The sequence below is a fragment of the Lasioglossum baleicum genome, unplaced genomic scaffold, assembly GCF_051020765.1.
Source record: "Lasioglossum baleicum unplaced genomic scaffold, iyLasBale1 scaffold1886, whole genome shotgun sequence".
Taxonomy (NCBI): domain Eukaryota; kingdom Metazoa; phylum Arthropoda; class Insecta; order Hymenoptera; family Halictidae; genus Lasioglossum; species Lasioglossum baleicum.
The window spans coordinates 1-24,943 of NW_027470945.1; the positions used below are offsets into that span (position 1 = coordinate 1).

General features: G+C 36.8%; 1 pseudogene; it reads right to left on the reverse strand.

Annotated features, from left to right (window-relative positions):
• Positions 1 to 7: 7 nt before the first annotated feature.
• LOC143221079 (putative Rho GTPase-activating protein CG5521) lies at positions 8 to 16,954 on the reverse strand (annotated as a pseudogene).
• Positions 16,955 to 24,943: the final 7,989 nt, after the last annotated feature.

The window sequence follows — 24,943 nt, forward strand, 5'->3', positions numbered from 1 at the left end:
ATACCTCGATATCTTGACTGCTTGGTATTACATTAGCAGAGTGAATATAATCCAGGATTGAAAGACTAGATCCAGGAAGATTCAAACTGAAAAACTTAGGATCAGTACACCTAACCAATACATGTAACACTTAACTATCATTACTAGCGATACTATTGTGGACTGCACAGCAAAAAAGAGTTAAATGCTGTTTTGGAAAATTAATGTCGTGTGGTTGAATTTCTAAAAGGCAGATGAAACGATATGCTACCAATTAACCAACTTCGTATTGACTAGGAAGTTGTATTGCCTAAAAGTATGATAAAAGTACGATTATACAATATTTTAATAATGTCTTAATAATGATACTAAATAATACAAAAAAATAAATTAATATTAACCTTGAAACACCATGGAGCAATAACTGTCAATGGAGGTATAAGTTCTGGAGCTGGTGGAGATACTTGATTATCCCCAGATACACCTTGATTCATACGAATCTAAATAATATGAAAATGATAATAATATACAATAGATAAAAATTTTATTATAAATATAAAACTATATAAGTCATCATACTTTTATAAGTGTATGTATAAATTGGACAAGGTAATTCATGACGTGACCATGAAGGGTAGGATCGTGAATATTATTTACATCTCCCAATGCTGACAACATACGACGCATAATTCAACTACAACATCAGGTAACCACCCACGGACATCACCACCGTCCCTAACAGATCGTTTCTCAGATGCATTGTTTGTGTCTATAAATTAATAATACATAATAAATATAACCAAAATTAATATAAAAGAAAAATAAAAGCTATTTATAAAATCAAAGTACTTCTAAGGAATTTTTTCAATAATTGAAACTGAACTCAAAATTTATTCAAAATTGAATACAAACGCATTGAAAACGTTATGAAATATGCAATTTACGAAAATGTAGTTCATACCTATAATAAACTCTGGGCTATAAATAGAAAATATTTTTGATATACCGATACTACTACCATCAATGTTTTCTATTTGTATCGGGCTGTCGACTCCACTGCTTGGTGTCGAAGAAGGACAACGCGGAGATGGTGGTTCGCTATCGACTATAACAATGCTGCTCAAAGATTTAGCTCGCCTGTTCGGTAACATTTTTCGCCCAGCTGCTGACGTTGAAATAGCACCATTTGACAATAGCTGTGTCATACCTTGTTCTATCGTTAGAAGGAATACTGCGCGTGTGGAAAATTGTTTACACTTAATACACAAATAAGCTACAACCACTCGGAGAAATATCGAATCTATTTGAAGAGTTTATTATCATCAAAAATTAGAAAAAAACACTAGTGAAAAGGATCGCGCTAATAAGATATATAATATGTGACTAATGATAGATGTAAGAGGGATAAATATTTGGTCAATGCCAAATTAGTTATTTTTAAACTGGCATTAGCGTTAGAGCAAGAAGTGTGAACGTAGATAATATTACTAAATGACATAGCTTGTTAAAATATAAAGCAAAAAAAGATAAACTTAGAATTTATTGCTCGATAGGCCGCTTACCAGGGATACCACTGTATACGGTATGTGTACGGTCCCTATGAAGTTTCCTACGTGCTTTTCCATTGTATATCGTGTTATCGCTTGCACTACGAGGAAGCGGTCGTACCTTCCTTAAGTATCGCATTGGGTGATCTAATTCACAATAAATATTTTATTAAAAAAAAAAAATTATAAATTAAAAGTATAAAATATATAACCATTTTAATATAACTTACCCGAAACACATTCTTTAGATACAGTATTATTATCTTGATTAACACTTCCTTTGCGCGGTGGTTGAACATTTCCGGTGGAAGCAGCTCGATTTCCAACACCACGATATTTTTTAGTTTTTTGCTCACTTAGACTATCTAACGGTAAATCGTTTAAATCCAAGTTGTATACGCGTCTAGCAAGTACTCTTGTTAAGGTATCCAATGTTTTCTATAAAATAATACAAAAATATTGAGAAATATTAATATTAAATTCTTTTATTATTTTACATGAATTTTAACTCAACTTACTGCCCATTCTCGAATTAATTCTTCCCATTGCGTTAAAGATGTCAGTACTTCCAGAAACTGATCCCATAATTGGGTAGAAATAGCAACATTTAAATTGGCTGTAATCCATGTAAGAATTAAAGTCTGAAATATGGCAGGGGCAAGTTTACCACCAATACTCTCTTGAATCTTGCAACGAGAAGATTTTTCATTTAAAACAAGTGACGTTATTTGTAGTAATACCCTAGAAAATAAATAAAAAAATTATTATAAATTTACGAAATAATTTAATTGCAAAAATATGATGTCTAAATCATATGTACCTAAGTAATTGTTCCCAGGTTCCTGGTTCTAGCCGAGAATTCATTGTAACATATTGATATACGTTAAGAACTCTTTTACAACTATCAGTTTGTTCTTCAAGTAATATCAGCGACGCATTCAGTCCAGAATTTTCTATGAAAAAGACATTAGATGCTTATGTGATGAACACTTGTAGAACGTTTTGTAGTCCCGCCCTTATAAATAAATTTTCTCCGTGTACAGCACCCAGGTAAGAATCATTCTTTTAATTTTGTTTGACAATAGCTTTCAGAAAGACTTTTATCGATATCATTGATGACTTTCTTCAAATTCTCTTCTAAATCTCTTTCCTTGTGACTACCCAATGGTTCTAATATAAATGGTGGTAGTTCCTAACAAAAAATGCAAAAGCAAGTGAACATTTTTTTCATATTACTCTAACATTGAAAAATTATGAATAAAAATTGTACATTCATCTGAATCCAATCTTTATGAATAGCTATAGCCTTTCTTATAGCACCAACATGATTAAAGTCTAGCAAAAATGCTTGTCTATACAATTCATGTACAAAATTCACGTTATCTCTGTTTCCATATAGAACTTCTCTAACAAGAGTAACTGCTGAAACAGTACTGTCTTCTTGACTTTGATATTCTTGTTGAAGCGCATTTGATTCAGGAGATAGTAAAATTCAGTCAGCGGCATTTTGAGTGACCGAAACACGACGGAGTTCTGACTCTGTAGTTTCTTCATTTGGACTTGTGCTAAAACAGAAAATTTTTTATCATAAGTTAAAACTGATATATAATATTAAAATACTAATATTAAAATACCTATGTGAAAAGTGTGCGACACGAGCATCTTTTCTAGCAATATGGGTAAAACTAGCAATTTACTTAATTTACGCTTAATTTAGCGCAAACATTTGGTTTGTGACTAGTTAGTATTTGATATCTTAAATGATGCCAATGCTTTGTTCAATTTAAAATAGGACGGTAAAAGAAATTGCGTAACCATTGATTAAGAAAGTGATGTACATCCAATTTCCGTAGACAAGTGGCGGGGTTACATACGAAAAGTATAAGGATATGAACATGAACATAAGCATCATGAACATTTCAAAATACTGCCACATGAACAGCATAAATAATTAATAATACCAATATCTTGTGTTAAATTTAACAATATATAAATGTAATTAACGTTCAAAATAAAAAATGCTAATCCTATTTCATTTCTTGTTATTGTTTATAAACAAAATTGGATTAATACGAGATATATTTTAAGTGATATTTGTTATTTCAAATATTTACGATTGACTAATTATGAAAGTGGTGTAAGTCCATTTGCAGCCTGGAAATTGTATATTATTTTAGTTAAATTCGCCTGAAAGAAATTTATATAATCAAATTACACATTGATAAATTAGTACAAACATTCCCAGACTTCGCATAATTAACCTATATTTTTTAATTGTCAAATCATATAATAAAATAAGTTCTGTAATAATATAAACTCCATTGTCAGATAACACGAAAGATTATTTTATTCCGATATTCCACGTATCATTGAGTAATTTTAAATTTCATATATTGATTAATAACGATCTTTAAAATTTGACCGTGACCTAACGAAAAAAGAAGAAAAACCAAGGAAATAACAAAAAATCGTTTAATAATTAAAAGGAATATTATTTGTTCGATTCAAATGTACAAAAATCTAAAAACATCGATTAACACTTTGGATTGTACGATCTCTTCGTTAGAAAAAAATATTAATTCGAAGACTTTATCCAATAAAGTCGACGAGATTTTTAAAACGGTAAATAAGAAACCTCATATGCAAATTGGGACATAGAATTATTTTATTTCGATATTCCATGTATCGTTGAGGAATTTCAATTTGATTTATTAAGTAATATCGATAAAATTTAGAATCCGACTAAATGGCGATTAAAACTCGATGATCTTTTCGTTAGAAAAATAAACTTTCATAATAAACCGTCCAAATAACCATTGAGAATCGGTATAAAAATATTCGGCGCTCCGTTGGCTAAACGTGGTCTCAAATTTGTGATCAGTACTATATTCCCTCGCAGCGGGATTCTTTCTCCTTCCCGCCCCTCTCTCTGCCTCACCGGCGCTCAAGCGCTCATCGCTGACCGGTTTCGCTGGCTCTCTCCGCCTCCATCGCTCTTTCACCAAGCACGAGAATCTAATTTCAAAGCGCTCGCACCACGTGCAAGCGTTTCAAAACAAACGCCGCCGCCTTACATTGCCGGAACGATATTACGTTTCTTCCATCCTCCCCTTTTCGCCTCTCCCTGCGCAATCGTGAAACATTCCGCTCCTCGGCGAAGCCCTACAATTCCCGTAGCTATGTCACATGCCGTTCCTACGGGAACCCCATAGCCCACGAAGGAAGTCTGCATCCGAAGCCGTCATTCGAATTCCGCTCGTTCCAATCGCAAACGTAATATTTTCTTTGTGTGTTTTGACGTAGAAGGCATCACGGAGCTTTTAGAAACATAAGAAAAGCTTCTTCGCAGCGAAAAGGTGTTTGAGTCCAAAGGGTTAACCCATTTGCATCACCGAGCGGAATCACCGATAATTGGTACTTATCTATTTGAAATTTAGTTACCGTGCAACTATCTGCGAAAATAAATATTTTAGTTAATACGTCGTATAAGATGAGTTTACTTTAAAATTCGTATAATTTTTGGATGAAATATAAACAAGAGTTTGTTTGTTACGCTCAATTCCAATCAAAGGCTTGAAAGAGTCTCTTTTAGAGCGAAGATGCAAATGATGGCGGAAATTTGCAGGAATTTTCTAATGACGATCAGAACGGCGAATTAATTAATGCAAGGAAAGGAACAAAAATTTTTCTTCACCGTCAATGACCGAAATTGACAGGAAATTTCTAGTAACGTCAGAACGGCGAATCGATGCAAGCAAAAGAGGAAAAAACAAGAATCGAAGGATGAAAAAATTCTGAACCTAAATTTACTATCTATAAATAATTTTATCAATTCAATTTCTGGGAAAAAACGGGAATCGAAGTATGAAAAAATTCTGAACCTAAATTTACTATCTATAAATAATTATATCGATTCCATTTCTGGGAACAACATTCGACCGATATAGTTGCGTTCGTAACTTAAAATTTCCGAATAATAAAAAATCAGTTTCAATTAAAAACCGTGTATGTAGTTGATATTCGATAATCATCTTTAATATTAATGCTTCGTGACGAACAGAAGTACCTAAATAGCTAAATCGCCAGTAACTTAAAATTTCCAAATAATAAAAAACCAGTTTCGATTAAAAACTGTAAATTCGACCATCTTCTTTAATATCAATGCTTCCTGACTAACTTAAAATTTCTGAATAGTAAAACGTAAGTTTCAATTAAAAACCGTGTATGTACATTGATATTCGTCAATCATCTTTAATATCAATGCTTTGTGATACAGAGAAATATTCGTACACCTAATTTAAATAATCTGAATAATTTCTCGGCAAGAGAAAGAAAGCGATCGACCGTGGTGAAATGCAAAGCGAGCATCGCTACGCCACGAGGAACATTGCCGGATAGAATCGAGTTGTGAATATTCGCTTACCGAGAGATTCCAGACGTGGTAGGTAGCGTCGTTTCTGGAACGCCTTCCTCGAAGCCGACCGTGTCCTTGCAGGGCACAAATATCTCAAGGAAACACTCGTGAACGAGGCACAGACGAAAAGCTCCGAAGATTCCCTGTATGTACGACACGATTGATACACTGAGAAAAGTACCGTCGCACGGAGCGGCACGCGGATATCGCAGGAACGAACATAACCTTAAAACCGGTGTCGCTTTGTCCGACGGAAGTTTCCGAAGAGAAATAAGACGCGAGAAGGGACATTGTATCGAGAAGGTTTAAACGAAGAGACACGAGAAGCACACGCGAACGACGGAAACCGAGACGCCACTCTGTCGCACGCCACCGTACAGTGACGACGGTGCACCACAAACCTTTCGGACACAATATCCGCAATCCACGTAAGGACTGACGTCCGACCCGCGCTTTCCGACAACCTACGGCCGCGAGAGGGAAGCCAGGTAGGAGAATAGGGTGGGAGAGACCGCCGCAGCCTTTCGTAGAGACTGCGCAAGAACAAGCAACAGGGACGCTCGGCCAGCGCCATTTCGCCAAGGGTAGGAGAAAACGATAGGGATGGTGCAAGGCAGGAACGTAGCTTGGAAAGGCCCAGCGGGTACCTCGAAATCGGAGAAAAATAGTTTTTAATGACTATAATATCTTGGAGCTCCGAAGTAACTGTTTTCGTTTGGTTTTTTTATATAGACGTCAGTCAATCGTTAATTAAATAAAATAGTGTAACTTTATCGAAGAATTTTTGATAGTAAATTACGTTGGGCAATCGTTAATCGAATGAAAGATTAGGTCGTTCGGAAAGTCGTTTCATTTTTGTTTCAGCAGAGGATTTAATTGTATTTTTTCACATCCAGCTTCTCACTTCAGTCACATAAAAAGAAAGGAAAAAAACGAAATGACTTTTTGAACGAGCCAATAGTATAACTTTGTAAAATGGGGTACCTCGGGATCGGGAAGAAATAATTTTTAAAGACTCTAATATCTTGGAGCGCCGAAGTAACTGCTTTCGTTTGATTTGTTTAAGTGAACGTAAGGTAATAGTTAATTGAATAAAAGTTAGGTCGTTCGGAAAATCGTTTCGTTTTTTCTCAATTAATTGTATTTTTTCACAGTCAGCTTCACGCTTAAGTCGCATAAAGTGAAAAAAAAACGAAATGATTTTCCGAACGACCCAATAGCAATATCTTTGTAAAATGAGGCGTGCGGGTACCTTAGGACTGGAAAAAAAAATTTTTAACGACTAAAATTTCGGAGCGTCGAAGTAACTGTTTCCGTTTGATTTGTTTAACCAGTTAAGTGCGTTCGACATGTATACACGTCGGGCAAAATCTCTACTGCGGTGCGGCTGACGTGTATACTCGTGTAAAATAAGAAATTACCATTGACTATAAAAATAATTTCTATTAAATTAAAATAAGGATAGTAATTGGTGGTACTAATACCAATACCAATATAACTGTTATGTATTTTATATAGAGGGTGGCTCGCAATCCGAAACCAATTACATACGTCCTGGAAAATGTAAGGACTCAAGATTTTGGTGTAAGACTTGCGAAGTAGCACTATGCGTGGTACCGCGCTTCGAAAAATATCAAACCTACATAAATTAAAGATTTTAAAATTATTTTTTTTCTTCAACTTTTCTTGTTTATGCATCTTCTTATTTCTTTTACAATTTTCAAGCTTTTAGTAAGATAGGGAAAAAAATCATTTGCAATAACTAAAATTTCGGAGCGCTGTAGTAACTATTTTCGTTTGATTTCTTTTAAGTAGACGTCGGTCAATCGTTAATTTAAAAAAATATCGTAATTTTGTAAAATGTTGTATCAAGTTTTATCAACGGAAGATAAATTTTTGGCGCAATCGAAGATTGACAGAAAATTAATCGACTTTCCATTTACTAAATTTCATTGCGAAGAGGTTATAAAATAATTTTTTAACGACTTTAATAAACCAAAATTTATTAATAAATTCGAATATATAAAACTTCGCTATACATTTAAACGTACAGTTAACCGTTCTTTCGCGCATTACTTTCCTTTCGATACTAAAAAACCACACTTTTACTTTTTATTCTTTTTCCCGGACAGCATTTCTCCTTCCGATATTCCACAAGGAACCATTCCAAACCACCATCCAAACTTCTCATTCTCGAGTAACACGAAAATTAAAATTCTACTTTATTACTAGCCTAAAAATTACCAGCACTCTCGCTTCGAGCTATCATTGGTTCTCCAAGAACAACCCTCGAAATCCTCGAAACGGAATCGATTGATTTACGAACACCGAGATTAAATAATATATATTCTCCTAAAGAAATTTCGTAAGTATTTCATTCTCGTTTAATAGCGTCACGTCTGTTCACGGTTAGGTTAGTCTACTGCGGAATATTACCGCCGACGCGGGTTCGGGGCCCAGGGGGATCGACCTCCCAGTTAAACGACCGGTCGAGTTTGCGCAGTGGACAAGGCATAACCACTGAACAAACTCTTTCCATGTTCGAGGGGCAAGTAACGTGACCTGTAACTGCGGTAGGTAGGATTCCGAAAGAACTACGAGCAGAATCCCTAAAAGGTACGGTCCGCTCCGCCTATAGTTCCTCCTCTCTTATTAAATATGCTATACGCTTTGCGAGATTCGATTTTGGGGCGCTCGCGTCGCGTCTTTCTATTATCGAACGAACAGCATTCCACGTAACCTGACATTTTATGCAACAAGCACGTGAATTCGGGCGCGGCTTCGTTACGATTTTGATTTTTTTTTTTATTGAAATGATTCGTATATGCGTGTATTCGTGTATGATAGTAATTATGTACCTTGTTCGGCATAGTGCGATGCATTTACGAGTCAAAACACGTTATCCGTTTAACCGTGCAGCGAATCGACTTCGTTCGGATTACGAGGCTCTCAACAGTTATTGGAATGTCATCGATTGCCGAGATTTACGAGGTCTCTGATTTTTTATTGCCACTCGCGTAATAAATTAAGCTCCATTCTACTTGATACCCCGTCGATAAATCAGCCGGCGAACTTTCTAAAGGGTAAAACAATGAAATGTATTTTTCACGCTATATACGGTAATACTCGGGAAATATTTTAATGAAAAAACTTTCATAATGTTCTTTTGGACTTTAAACAGTAAAATATGCGAGTATGCGCGGTAAAAGCATTGAAATTTTCGGACTAATGAATTTTCTATCTGAATTTACACTTTAGCGAATTTTTCATCGCGCTGATATGTTACGTGTTAAAAGCATTTCTATTATTAACCATTGTAAAATGGAGAATGGAGAATTACCGGTTTTATATCTCGAATGATTTTTTATCGTTTTTGTTGCACGGTTTTAGTAATAGATACTCGTGTGTTTGAACAGTGGCCTTGGAGCGAGTTTAACACTAGAAAGACTGAAACTTAGTATATATTGGGTTTGTAACTAAGTGATTGCGGATTTCAAATGAGAAGAGAAATTCAAAATTTTTGTTTAAAAATATAGCTTTATTCAATTAGATACTGTCCGTTCTTGTCGATGATCTTTTGCCATCGTCCTGGCAGTGTCAAAATTCCACGTTCGTAAAATTTCTGATCTTTGCTATCAAAAAACTGTATTAAACGTGATCTGACATCATCAGCGATATTAAAAATTTTACCAATTAAGGAGTTCTGCATTGAACGAAACAAATCTGAAGGCGCAAGATCAGGGCAATATAGTGGATGTGACAAAACGTCCCAACCCCTATTCCAATAATTTTTGACGAGTGAACAAAGACGTGTGGGGCTTTGCATTATCATGGTGGAAAACAACACCCTTACGATTTGACAATACCGGCCGTTTTTTTTTAATTGCATCGCTGAGATTGACCAGTTGTTGAACGCGTTTGCGTTGATCGTTTGGTTTTGAGGGATAAGTTTAAGGTACAAAATTCCTTTATAATCCAATCTGGATTTTTGGTGAATCCCTGCTTTTGATGTCGTTTGGGCTGGTTTATCTTGTATCACCCACGATCTCTTCCGATTATCCTTGGCATAAACTATCCCCTTTTCGTCGCCAGTAATTAGGCTTCTCAGGAATGGATCAATTTCGTTGCGTTTCAAAAGCGAATCGCAGATGCTAATGCGGTTGCGTCAAATGAATTTCCTTAAGTGGTGAGGGATCAATAAATCGAGTTTCTTGACATAACCAAGCATTTTGAATTTTTTTTCAATGCTATTCAATGTATGCGATACATCGAGCTTCTCTGCAATATCACGTGTTGTGCTATGACGATCTGAATCGATAATGGCCTTGATATGGATCTCATCGACTTCAACTGGACGGCCAGATCGTTGAGCATTTTTCAATGAAAAATCATCAAAACGAAATGTGGCAAACCAATTTTGACACTGCCTTTCTTTCAAGGCTTCATTTCCACATACGGCACATAACTTCTTTCGTGCTTGTGATGCGGTTTTGCCTTTTCGGAAGTAATACAATAAAATATGTCTGAAGAGCACGTCCTGCTCTTTCATTTTTAAATTGGGATAAAAACAAAACTAAAGCACTAATCGATATAATTTTTTTTTTGGTAAATTAAAGGTAGAAGTCCAAACAATAAGAAAAAAGTATAGGTTAAATGCTTTGACCATGTTAACAAAAAAAAAAGAAAGTGTAAAGTCTATCTATCGACGAAAGACGCAATCACTTAGTTGCCAACCCAATATTATTAATTATTAAAATGAATTGTTACAGTTAAAGTATGTGTAATGTATCTAAAGAAAAAATTATGATTTAATCATCAAATACTTGATTTGAATGTACTCGTGCTCAGAATGTCATTGCCCGTCACAATTTTCAATGTTGTATCGTTTATACATCGTTCACGTGAACTTTGCCGTCCAGAAAAATAGCCACACGCAGAATTCAGCTAATCCGCTGTTGGACCAAGCGGCATTAACGACGGTATAGCAGCGGCAGTATTCACGTTAGATTATCGTTTGCGCGAAAGGAGTTCTTGGAATTCGCTGAGGGATGAAATCGGGCAGTCGGTTATAGACAGTTAGATCGAGTGTACGAGAAACGAACACTGCGAGCTGTGGTCTCGCGGTGTGCACCATTAGTAACGTTTTACTTAATTTTTGTTGAGTGTTATTAAACCCCTACATTTCATTCTTTAGCTTTCGCAATTCGTTATTCTACAAATTTCTGAGAGCTCGTTCCACACGAGGATGAAAGAAGACCGCGTGAGATATAGCGAAAATAGAAGTTACCCAAGATGCGTGAGTGGGGTGACGAAATTATTATTAACGCGGATGAATTACTTGACATTGAAAGCGAAAAGTTGCATAAAATTGATTCCATAAAGGTGGCTATTTTGAGCAAATAATTATCGAAACACAAATTGAAGAATATGGTCAGGAATCGGATGCTGCTCCTGGACATATTCGTCACCGGGTAAAACTGCCAACATTTCAAGATGTCGAAGAGGCAGTAAGCGTATTTGGCCGGGACGATGACGCTGAGAAGATAGTGTACGCGAAAAGGCTATTGAAGGGATTGACAAAATTATTTGGGAAAAATTGTAAAAGTTGGTCGAAATTAAATAAGGCATTGAAATTCGAATTCTTTCTAGTTGAGGATTCGCATAATCGCATGAAGTAAGTATGTACAGATTTTCAAGGGGATAAACAAATTTGATAAGAGGTAGTGCAGAATAATTTACGAGGACTGCTGCAGGCATATAGTGAGCCGGGTCCCAATTTTGTTGAAATTAGGTGTCGAATTGTTTCTGGTGTCCAGCAGTGGCTGAAAACAGTATATGTTCAGCAATATGGGGAGGTTTCCTACAAATGTAAAGTGACATCATTATGGATAGTTCGTGACCGGCTTCATTGGTGTGTATATCGTTCTAATTGTACCTCGCGTTTGGTTGTTGTTGCGTCTCCCATTTTTGGTTGCCACTACCTGTGGCCTTTTGTACTAGCGCTGTTTCCAATCACGATACATTCTGTACGGTAATCACAAGTGAACGATATAAAGTGTTTACTTCTTCCGATAGAATGTACTTTCGTGTATTTGGGAATATCCGAATGGCATACTTGGCTAAACCGTCTTTCCCTAATCTCCTTGCACGAGGTTTTTGTTATTTTAGGAATGCAGCAAAAGTCGCATATAAACCGTGTCTTTCGCAATATCTAACCCACTTGCAGGTACCTAACAATTGCATGGCAATTGGCATGGCGAAACTGTCGGTGCCAAAGTTGATCCACATTTAGATTCAACGTTTCCCTTGGAATTACAACCACTTGTCAGGTCACCACTCTTTTTGCTTATATAACAAGCCGCTTTCATTGTTCAACATTAGTAAAACTGTATACCCTGACATACATACTACATTTATTATATCGGTATAATAGCGTTATTTAATAATTGGGCGTTTTTGTACAATTTACTCACAGTGATCGATATTGCATTATTATTGGCTTGCTCTTCCCTTCTGTATACGCATAGGTCATAGTTTCGTGTGTCAATTCCTTTATCTGGAGACAAAGCTTCTTCAAATGTATCGCCTTTTGTAACGTGTCTTGACATTTTTCTGTTGTATTCGGTTAAAAAAATTCTTTCTATCTCCATAGAAGTAATTTGAGGTGGTAAACAGATCCCAAGACATTTACGCGGAGCAGGTTACCGGCGTGAAACAGTGTGCGTTTTATGTAAAGCGTCTCGCTCCCCGGTCATATCCCGGGGAACCATTAAATGAATATGAAAATAAAAGTTCTCTACCGCCCACGCCTCTCCCACACAGCTGTTGATCTGATACGAATGGGAATCATCTGCCACCCGTTACACACACGATGTGTGCCTCTACACCCACGCCTCCTCGCTCGAACCCACTTCCCTGCCATCTCAAAGGACATCCTTGGAGATGATGACCGACACCACCACGTGTGTTGCGGCCACTGCCGTGACCACTGCTACAGACCCGGTCAAGTTATCTTGTATTGAATGTAGGATTTTAATGATAAGTAACTTGTAATATGCCAAAAGAGAATAATGAATTTAAAATTCAAGAATTAATTTCTCTTATTAAAGTTTTCAATGTACGATATATATTTTTTCAAAATTCATATCCATTTTATTCAGATAATTTAATTTATTTACATAATTTTGTTATAATATTTGTAACAGTAACTATTGTTTTTTCTGTTTATTCAATTATTGATATCTTTCAAAATAAGCATATTAATTTAAGAAATTTGAACATTTATTCCTATAATGATTATCTTATTTATTTGTTTTCCCTCTGTAAAAATTTTGTATTATACCGATGAATTATTAAATCCTTTCTTTCAATTAAATCAACTGAACATCAATGATATTTATCTTACGAATATCCAGACTCATTAACAGTGAATTTCCTTCTTGTGTATTAACATATTTATCAAAAAATCAATATCATTTATTTGATACTGATAATCGAATAAAAATTCCAATAAAATTTCCATTAGGTTTACTAGTTTTATCAACCGATGTAATTCATCCTTGAACAATTCCACATTTAGCAATTGAAGTTGATGTAATTCCACATTGATTAAATTAATTTAATTTATTTCACTTACCTCCTGGCTTATATTTTGGTCAGTGTTCAAAAATTGTGGAATAAGTCACAGTCATGTACCAATTACTTTCGAAAGAACATCTATCGATGATGTTATATATTATATTTGAAATTCTCACTAAATGTCTCAAGTTATTGTATTGATCTCTAAAATCAAGTACGGTATTATTTACCTTTAATGACATTTTAATTAATAATCACAAATAATATCAAGTAAATGATTAACAATTTTTAAAATATCTATTCTAAATTTAATTTATTTCATTACAAATTTAAATTATTTATTAGCTAATTTCAATAAAAAGAAGCAAAATACAAGAAAAAAGAAGTGAAAATTAATGTGATAAATTTACTTAAAATATTTGAATCAATAATTAACGATCAAATCATATTTAATTGATCATTTTTACGTTTACCAATTTCTTTATATCTAATTATTTACCAGATTTATAAATACAAATTACTTTATAAAATTATGGAGATTCGAGACATTTGACGGTGTGCGTGGAGTGATGTTGTTCTATCGTAGTATTTCTCTCGTCAGTTGTGTGATAGCTATTTGAGTTATCTTATCGTTTCCTCGTAATATAATTATCTTATGGTTATCTGTGTTACTAAGTACATTCGTTTATAAATACATGTCTATTTTGTTTACTCGCTAAGTGATAATAACGTAACATATACGACCACGTGTTGAGTTGTATCGCGTGTAATATGCAGATCAGCGAGGCTAAGAAAGAAATCCACATAAATAAGCTATCAGAGCATAATTACAGGACCTGGCAAGTATAAATGAAATGGTTGCTGAAAGAAACGGGATTATTAAATCAGCCTCTGTATAAAATTGTACGTCTAGTAAATGAATCCGTACTCGCGCTGTATTTCCAGGTAGATCAACAGGATGAATATTTAGGATTGCAAGGATGCAAATGAAACGTGGAACAAACTCGGAGAGGTGCACGAACTCAAGTCGAGAGTACGTATTATGCTACTAAAGTCATATATTTCAAGAGCTAATACGATAGGCGTGCAAACAGAGAAACGAGGAAAAATAGATTCAAGCCGTTGTTGTGCTTCAGCTGTAATAAGCCAGGACACATTAACAAGGATTGTTATACGAAAAACAGTACCAGAAGATTTGATGGCAGCCAGGGACAGAATTACAGATCGCTGGCAGATGCAGTGACACATCATTGGATAGTGTCTGTACGCGTCGCGTAAGCAACAGAAAAGACTGCGTGATGTCATTTAAAGAATTAAACATCAGCGAAGTGGTTGCAACAGCAAATTCAAAGAAACTAAGCGGTGCAACGACACGAGCCAAAGGTGTGGGTATAATAGTACTGGATATAAATTCCAGAAAGCGAGTAATTGTAAATAATGTTTACTATGTCTTGGATGTTAGGAAACGTGTCGTGTCTGTATCACTGATAAAAAAAAAGGTCATAAGCAATCGATTAAAAAAGGCAAAATAACAATAAGAAATATAAATACGAAGGGAACGTTATGTATAGTGTTAAGAAATAATAACTTATACAAAGTAAATGCTGAGGTAGGAAGGGTAATGGAATAGCTCTAAATATGTATGTTCTTGATGTTTAACACTAGGTTTACGGACGTTTTTGAATACCTATCTTTATGGAGACGCGTCAGATTTACGGGTACAGAAAACTACGTATTTTCTTAAAAGATAAGACCATGAGTTTAATTTAAAAACAATTACGATCTTAACTAACTTAATATAAATTGATTAAATCTATTAATATTGTACAGTTGGAGCAATTCACCAGTCAAATTGACGGGTCCCGTAAATCTAGTGTTAAAGCTAGTCATTGTGACACGAAAGATTTTGTCGCATTAACAACGAAACTATCGAGAAAACTTTTCACTTGAGAAAGTTGTTGTAGACAAAAGCACTTGAGTGCAAGGTACTTGCGATTCGTGCTGAATATGAAGATCAGCTGAGACTGTTTATATAACAGTTTTACAAGGGCAATTGAAGAAAGCGTGTGGACCCTAATACACTCAGACTTATGTGAAGTCAATAAAAGGGAGTAAGTGTTTTATTACATTTACGTGTCTATTCGCATACAACGACTGTACAGTGTTTAAAAACAAAGGCTGAGATAAGATCTTAATAGTCATCTAAAAATAATACGCTACAATTTAGATATGACAATTTATGATTAGCTACAGAGTATAACTCAGCAGCAGAGGAAGATGGACAACGAACGGTGGAAACAGTGTGGCATTAGAGATATCGCACGATAGATCATGTGGAGGCAAACAGGAAGACTGTCAGAAACCCATATTTGAGCAAAGGTAAGCCAAAAGTTAACTCAAGATATGAAAATGAGGTAACGTTGACAGATGGAGTATCGATAAAAGTTAAGGCAGAACATAGTGTTTATAATTTATATTTTATTGTTACATTTTTTAAGTTTAATTCCTTATATTTTTAATATAATAAGACCTTTGGTTTTCAATTTATCGCTACCCATATCTTTTAGATTATCATTAATGCTATGTGTATTTTTAAATTTATATAAGAGATGTTTAATCGCATAGTACCGTTAAATTCACATTACTGTTCAATAAATTTTATGGTAATTATTGCACCAATCAACCAATAACTTTATCAATTCGATTATGTGCAAATTTAATTTTAATATTATTAAAGTTCTACCAATATTGTACAGCCGATACGATATTTTGAATTATTTTTCACGGACCAATTGGGAAACGAAATTGTAAAAAAAACCGATAATTACGCAGAAATTGTTCTAAACTTGAAGGAAATATGTAGTAACTCTATTTGGCAAACGTGGCATGATGCGCAAGAGAATGAATTTTGAGCTTTATAGGCGTGGATAGCCACCGGGAATAGTCCGAACCCTCCTTTCGAGGGTCGAAAATAGACCAACTCGGTGCTGGCACGCTGGAGCAGATTTAACCCCTTCGGTACAGAGGGGCTGGCCGTGGTTATACATTCGTGAGACGAGGAAGTTTTCCAGGAGAGACCAGCGGACCATGTACCCGATAGCGAGGGTGAACAGAATCGGACTAAGTGGAAAGCGCATCCTCGTGCCGGACATCATGGGTGTCCTTTCGACGAACCCCTCCTGTGCCGCACCCTGGTCGACGTGACCTGGCAGAAGCTGGGGACCAAACGACTAGACCGCCAGGGACACCGACACCGGCGTGCGAGTTGATTATCGTGTCGCTCGGGACGGCGCGTGGTTTCGCCTACGATGTTGGCCAATTCTTCCTGCAGCACGAAGTTGTGTTTCAGACAACCTTCGAAAAACAAGGAGCCCATCTCTGCTTGGCAAATGCGGCTCTTTATTTTTGCCCAGACGATGAAGCGGTTCGCCACCATAGCCACAAAGTGTTTAGAGGCAACGTTCATCCATCGCGTTGGGCCGCCAGTTGGTCAGCTTTCCTGTAAACAAGAACCGTTGTGGAATCAGACGATAGCACGCAATGAACATCACCGTCAATAGCTCGGATCCTGGGTGTGTCTTCCTCAGGTCTCCGTAGGTTATCCCGTCCGGCCCTAGGGATAAGTTCTTCATCCTGTCGAGTGGATGACCTGCTTCCTCCAGAGAGAAAGCTTTCACCTGGTCCTCGCTCGAGATCGGCAACAGCTCGTCGTATTGGAGTCTGGGGAGGGAATCCTCGCTCGAGGAGTCAGGAACGATATCACGAACAAGGACTCAGGCAGCAGAGAAAGGTAACGCTGGATTCAATTATCAGACACAGAGAAAGACGTAATAGCTTCTCCAGTCAAGAATCAGACTCACTAAGCGATTCAAATTCAAGTAAAACAAATACGGCAAGTAGAAAAGGTAACGAACAAACTCCAGTTAACGGATACATAGACCCAAACCTTAGAGCAATACTGGATATGATGCAGAAACAGTATGAACGACGCGAACAGGGTATGACAGAAAAGCAGCGCATGCTAAAAATCGCGAATGAGGAAAACATCGAACGTGCTAAAGAGATAGATTTGTTAGGTAAAAGTTAAGCAGCACTACGGATGGGACAAAACCTAACTATATCGGATTTCACGGGTAGTTTACTCGCCGAAGTCGATAGCGCTACAGCGCGCGACGACTCATCAACGCGTACTGCCTGTCAAAATGCAAATCGGTCCAAGCATCAGGGAAATGCCAAAATCGGAGGAATCCCAGGACGTGGACTATCGCGAAGAAAACCTCCGTCCTGCTAAGTTATCGATTCAGTTCACTCCAGTACTACGAGGCCGAGAATGACACAGGAGTCGAAGGATTTATCAAGAAAGTAAGAAAAGCTAGAGCCAGATGTAGGGAACAAACCGAACTTCTAGATCTAATAATAGCTCGGAAGATCACCGAGGACGCGGAAAGAAGCATTCGGCACTTAGGCATGGACAATTACTCAAACCTATACACTGCACTGCGACAATTCGTCGGTATTCCAACTACGGTTGACAGTGCGCGAGGTACGGTGTGGCAAGTGCGACAAGAAATAACCGAGAGCGTACATAGTTACGCAATTTGGTACAGAAAAGCATCGAACGAATCAATCTATGCCTTACAATATGAACAGAAAGGGGCAATCGAGAGGAGAGTTGCAATAGAATTGGAGAACAGAAGAGCTTTAAAAACTTATACGCTAAATCTACGGGACGATGTAGAAACCAGAATAACAGCTGATTCACCCAAGGACTTAACAAAAGCACGAGAAGCCGTTTTCCAAGCTGAAATGACCATAAACGAAAAGGAAAGATTGCGTACATCTCGAATAAGATGAAGCCCATCAAGAAACGACCAGCAATACGGAAAACCCAGGCTAAGTATAAATCCAAGGTCGCGAAGATGACAAAAAGAATGGAAATAGTCTGGAACAACAGTTCCCAAAACATCGAGCAGAAACCATTAAGTGGACGCAGTGCTATGAAGTATTTTAAACGCAATAAATACTGGTTACCTCGCCAATCAGTGCCGAAACTTTCGCGATCCCCAGACGACAAAACAAACACGGACACGAGTAAACGTAACAACCGATAGATAACGAAACAGAATACGAATCAATACCAACAAAGGACAACTACCAAACATCAACGTTACAAAAGCAAATAGACGATTAGAACGATACTTAGTAGACACTGGATCCGGAAATAAACCGAATTGAGCCAATTAACGACAGTAAACCCTCAAATGCGAACCAAAAAACATTCACTATGGGCAAAGGCAAATACACAGTCACCGAAAAACAAAACATTAAATTTGCGATCAATATCATTTACTTTACGTAGTGGGGTCAGACTTCCTATTAATCGAAGACGATATCATCAATACTGGTGAGCAATCACATTACGTTTCGAACGATATTATCGATACTCGCGACATAAATCAGAAAAGTAACTTCAAAAAATTATTACGAACATCCCATATCGAGAAATCTTTGCGAGAATGAATTGAAAAAATATCGATGTACTATTTAGATGTATTTAATCCGGAAACATCGGGAAAGCGAAAGTGGCGAATCGTTATATAATAGATTTTAGAAGAATCAATGAACTATCTGACCAAGACGCTTATCGCGTCCCAGACATCGGCGACATCCTATCGCAATTAGGTAATTCAAAGTTCTTTTCCGCTTTAGATTTATCCTCAGGTCTCTATCAGATCCTTATGAACCCCGAATCCAAAAAGTATACTGCCTTGTCAACACCACGAGGACATTATCACTTCGATGGAATACCATTTGATCTTATGAACGCTCCTGCTACTTTCCAGAGGATGATGGACACCGCATTTCGAGGTCTCATCGATAAACACTGTTTTGTCTACCTTGACGATATTGTAATATTTGGACAGTCTATAGAACAGCACAATGAAAATTTAGCGATCGTTCTTGTTGCGTCCGTCGGCGCATTGTTTTACTTCGTAACAGACACATATTATAATACTATAGGATAAGACATACTGTATAATAAAGTATACCCGTCAAATAATAATGTAATTCCGTAGACCGAATAATAATAACGTTAAATACAAAATAAGTACAAGTACCTAAGAACATATTAATAAAAATGCCAATCGTAAATCTTAATAGAGAATATATTCTGTACCAAATGTACATATATAATAATACATATTTGTACCATAAGGTGATAGAATTATTGATATCGATAAACCGCATAATGTACAAATAGAGAGCGTAGCAATAAGGATAATAGTTATAATAAGAATGTATTCTAATGTAATCAGCTAATAGATATAGAACGTATTGTAACATCACAAGGTGATGGAATTATTAAATGTAATAAGTAAATGTTGAGCGCCGCTGTAACACCATTGATAAGCAGCGATAATCTACATGAACTCTTACCGCCAGTCTACGTGTCCACCAAACTCCAACACATCCCCTACGACATGAAATATCGCATTATAAGTACAAGAAGCAAAATAACGAAGGCAGGTGAGTCTAATACCTAAAACCGTGAACGTTGTTATTTCTCCAGAAGTCCCTACCTCGTTTTCTATGGAGCGATAGTATACTCGAAGAAGGAAAAAGAGTTAGAATTCTAATAGAATCTTGCTCTTTACAAGTATTATTATACTACACGTTAAAATTCTAAAAGTGATTCTATTTGTCCCGTGACACCGCTACGAAGATAAGAAGCCACCGATCTGGTACCGACCGACATCCCACGACAGTATGAAGCAGACCTACTATCCCCGGATTTTCACTTATTTTCTCCGCAACCCCAAGACAAGCTTCACCCCACTTTAGACACCTAAGATAAACCATATGTATATAACCATATGTATACGCACGGAAGCTAACGCAACCCCTATGACTTGACCTCCGCGTTGGAACACACATGCAGCGCGACGCCCGGCCGACTATAAATATCCCTACGCAACCACCGCAGGGGCAGTTTATCGTCAGTTGAAGTCAAGAATTTTATCAAAGCAGTTACGCTCTGTTCAGCAGTCATACGCAATCGGAGTTACGAGGTTCTGCCTGAGAGTCGCCTCCTCCTTTTATCATCTCGATCCATAGTCTAAAGTCTAATTGAAAGTCTAGTGTAAAATCAAAGTCTGTAAAGTTATTACGAATATATTTTGTTTTACCTACTAAATCGTGTCAAATCAGTTCGCACCTTGAACCTACTTACTTTTTTAACCCCTAACGTTCGAAGAAGCCATCGTCTTGGAATCTATCAACGCTCGAAGAAGCTCATCGTGCTAGAATCTCTCAACGCTCTAGGAAGTTCAGTCCTGTTGCGCCGTCAATCTATCCCATGTAAAGAAATCCACGACGAAATTAACGGCGGAACTCCGACCCCTCAACGAGACGCAGCGCAGCCAAGGCATAATTCGCCCCGATAACTGTTCACGCAGCGTACCGCATACATCAACGGCACCGGAAGTAAGTAGATTTAGGACTAACGCTTGTAAACTGTGGTACGGGAAACCGGTCTTTCGGAAACGCGGATCCCTGTCAGACGCAGACGTAGGAGTCGTGTGGGATAAAAGAACGGACACGAATACGCAGACATCGGCGATAAGGTAGGGCAATTGTATTTCTTTTTTGTTTCCTACTGAAACCGGGTCGCAACAAATTGCTGGCAGCGGTGGGATTCATAAAGGTCCCTTACGCCAGGTCGCAACATTCTGCAACGACTCGGGGAACTAGGTTTAAAGATACAGCCTGACAAATGTGAATTCTTAAAGTTAGAGTAGCGAGTGGCTAGGACCTTACGCGATAGAGAACGTTGAAACACCGTACTACGAAATTAAAATGGGTGTTCAAATCAAGAAAATCCGTGGTAATAGATTAAAACTATACCTTCCAGGACAGTCACAACCGCAATTCTTTCCATTACCTCGCAAATGAAATCGAAATAATCTCCATTGAAGAAAATTTAATCTTTCATGAAGAGATCGGTAAAGCATACTTATACGTAAACCGAGATAATATCTTTATAGATACAGATGTCAAAGAAATAGTCAATAAGGTTAATGATATTAGATATATTAAAAACCATTAGGAAACACTGTTACGTAAACTGCGCTCTATTCGCCGAAATAGATACACTAGAAAATCGCCATAAGCGCTTGAATAATTTAAAAATTCATTTAGAAAATCATAACGCACAATCGATATAAGAGAGGATGACGCTATAGGTTCTATTTCAAACTCACTTTTCGGCACTCTAGACGATAACGACTTAAAATTAATAAATACTAACACAGACAAATTATTTGACGATAATGATAAACTAAAAACCGTTATAGCTAACGAGACCACGTTGATTAGAAAAATAGTGAACTCGGAAAAGAGGTCGAAATACTTAAAAATCAAGTGGAGAAATTGAAAAATTAAGTCGATAAACGAAATGATAATGGAACTAATCTTACAAACTGAAAGTACTATTTACGACTTACACTTTTATTTAGACGAATTATTAAAAGCAATAACATTAGCTAAGCACGGCATGATAAGCACAGATCATAGATGAACAAACTTTTATCGACACATGTAAACGAACTACCGAAAACGAGAATCTAAACACAGCAATAACGCCCAGGTAGAAGATTTTCAAACAATATTAGACGTCCTCCACCCAACATTATTTGTAATAAAGAATAAAATGTTCTTCAAGATATCAGTGCCTGTTACATTCGACGAAGAATGGAACTTAATCGAAATATATCCAATACCCAGGAAAGGAAATAACGTTTCTATGACATCAGCAATAGAATATCAAACTTACTTAATATCAGGACTAAACTATATGAATATAGATGAGGAATATATTGTAAAAGAAAGTCAGGTGTCGCTATGTGTAGACAGAAACAACCTGTATATAACAGTAACGCAATGCGCGATAGTGTATCCGAGATGATCAATTATAACAGTTATATCAGAATATATCAAGTAGTAATATTAAATATACAAGAAGTAACGTTCATAGTATTAAAAGATTCCACTTGATATATAGTTATACCTGAAAAACCTTTAGATATCCATGTAGTCTGTAATAATAAAAAAATAATGTAATACGTTTAGAACAGGCCGCATTGATACAAAGTGAGGAAGCGTGCGATTTAATACATGTCAACACTTCTCTTAAGGAGAAACTCATCATAATGCGACATATGAAAAGACGAAGGAAATCATAACGCCAGACGACGGAAATTTTGAAATCTTGTTGGATAAAATAGAACAAACACCGGAAATCATGAGCAATATAAACGGATACTAAGGCGCGCTCGATCAAATAATTGACTCAAACTAACTCTTTAAATTTTTTCATACAGAATAACAAACATAAAAACATGGGGATTAACAGTCATACAAATCTTAGGTTATTTAGCCTTACGAATAGTCACTATTTGGGGCTTAAGCAAATTAGGAATATTCAATTGCATCAAAAATGGCATACCTTCAAAGATATGTTTTCACTTATTATGTTGTAAACTTAAAAACAATAGAATGAATGTAAACCCATGCGCACGAGCGCTCCTAAACACATGCACAGAAGTACCACACACTAGTATAAAAGAACCAAATGACGTAGTATCATTTTGAATTTCAGCCAAGACAAGTAAAGTTCCACCGATCCATATTGAAACGTAAATAATTTGCAAGCTCAAAATTCATTCTTAGATGGTGGATATTATCATATCAGTACTCGATGATAAAAATATATCTCAATCCATATCTAATCAACTTCTAAATGGTAAGCAAATAACCCCTGATACTTTACACCATATCTCAAAGTTATAATAAACTTACTCATTAGATAGCCCAATGACAAATCGATAATTGGAGCATATATAAACCCAGTACTAAAACAAAAAGTCAGTTTATTGGCACGTCTTGCTCAACACAGAACTATTGCAGCTCCTCCGTAAGAATTGCAATATTATTGTAATAATTGTATTTGCGAATAAAGAAAGAGTCTGTCGGCCTACGGGTTAACAACTCAACTTGTTTTATTTTCTCACGTCTTTTTACGTGACATACGCAGCAGTGAAGGCGTAGAGCGCGCAGCTGTAAACTTTGGACATCACGGGGTGATCTCTGTTACAGTGTCTGCCGAGGCCTCCCGGCAAGGCGTAGGTGAACCTGGCATGGAGCCCGTGGGCTCAGGATATAGTACCATTGGGCACACAATATCCCCCTCGGGCAACGGGTAGACTATGGTGATTCCCGAGGCATCGTCGCGTCCCGACTCGGTCGTTGTCACTCTAGCACTGGAACACTGTGTTGTCATTCTTGGATGAATATTAACGGAAACTGGGCTATTGAGGGTGAAGCTTCGTTGTGAATTATTCAAGGAATGGGAGATGGCTTTCGGTTAGATTAAAGGCGCGCTAGTGGGAAAAGGGAAGGGAAGCCGTTGAGATGTCACGAGAGTAGTCCAGCGGAAGCTGTCGATGGTTAGGGTCGGCTTAACATAACTCGTAGAGCCCGACAAAGACGCGAAAGAAAAACAAATGAAGGCTCTGTTCTCGAGTGTCTACTCGTGCGGGAGCACCGTCGCTAAGGGAAAGAAAAAACGCGGTAACGTTATGGGCGATTAAGTTACGTTCCGGCTACCGGTCGCAGGCAAAGATGTAATCGGATAACTACAAAAAGGCCGAGGTCTTCCTCCCAAACACTACACTCTAGTGGCGGGACTTAACACGTTCCCTGCCTTGTATACCACGGGTGGTACACGTTAAATATAACAAATATAACAAATCTAAATCAATTATATATTTAATTCAATTATTTGAATATATTTATTCTTATTTTATATTGATGTATATGCGCACATCGAGTTATGTGCTTTCTAAAACCACCGTATTTTTATTTAACATTTCTTAACATCGTTAATCATTTTGCGGATAGAACAACCTGTATAAGTTTTCAATCGTTCGTACACGCATAACAACGTTAGATGAGCATTCTATTGCGCGAACAATACGATTCCATTCACAATCTTATGTTATACGAAGTGTCCATATTTCCTCCTACACGGAGAACGAAATTCGCACATCCGACGCATTCACCTTTTAATGCAAAAACTGAATACTTTATAATCTGCAAAAAATTTCACACGAAAATGGAGTGTGCTTCAAAATCGATTGTTATAGATTTGATTTGTTAATTTCATTAAAAGAGTCCCTTTTTCACCTTATTTTAGACGAATGATATATACAAATAAATCCTACTGATTTTCCATCGTTTCGTCATAAGTATCGAATAAAACCGAGTGCTCGTTCTTCTATAATTTAAAAATTCTCTCATACAACGCTATTGCTACCGGAAGTGGTATTGCAGGTGTACTTGGTCAAAAAAGCTGAATTACGATTAT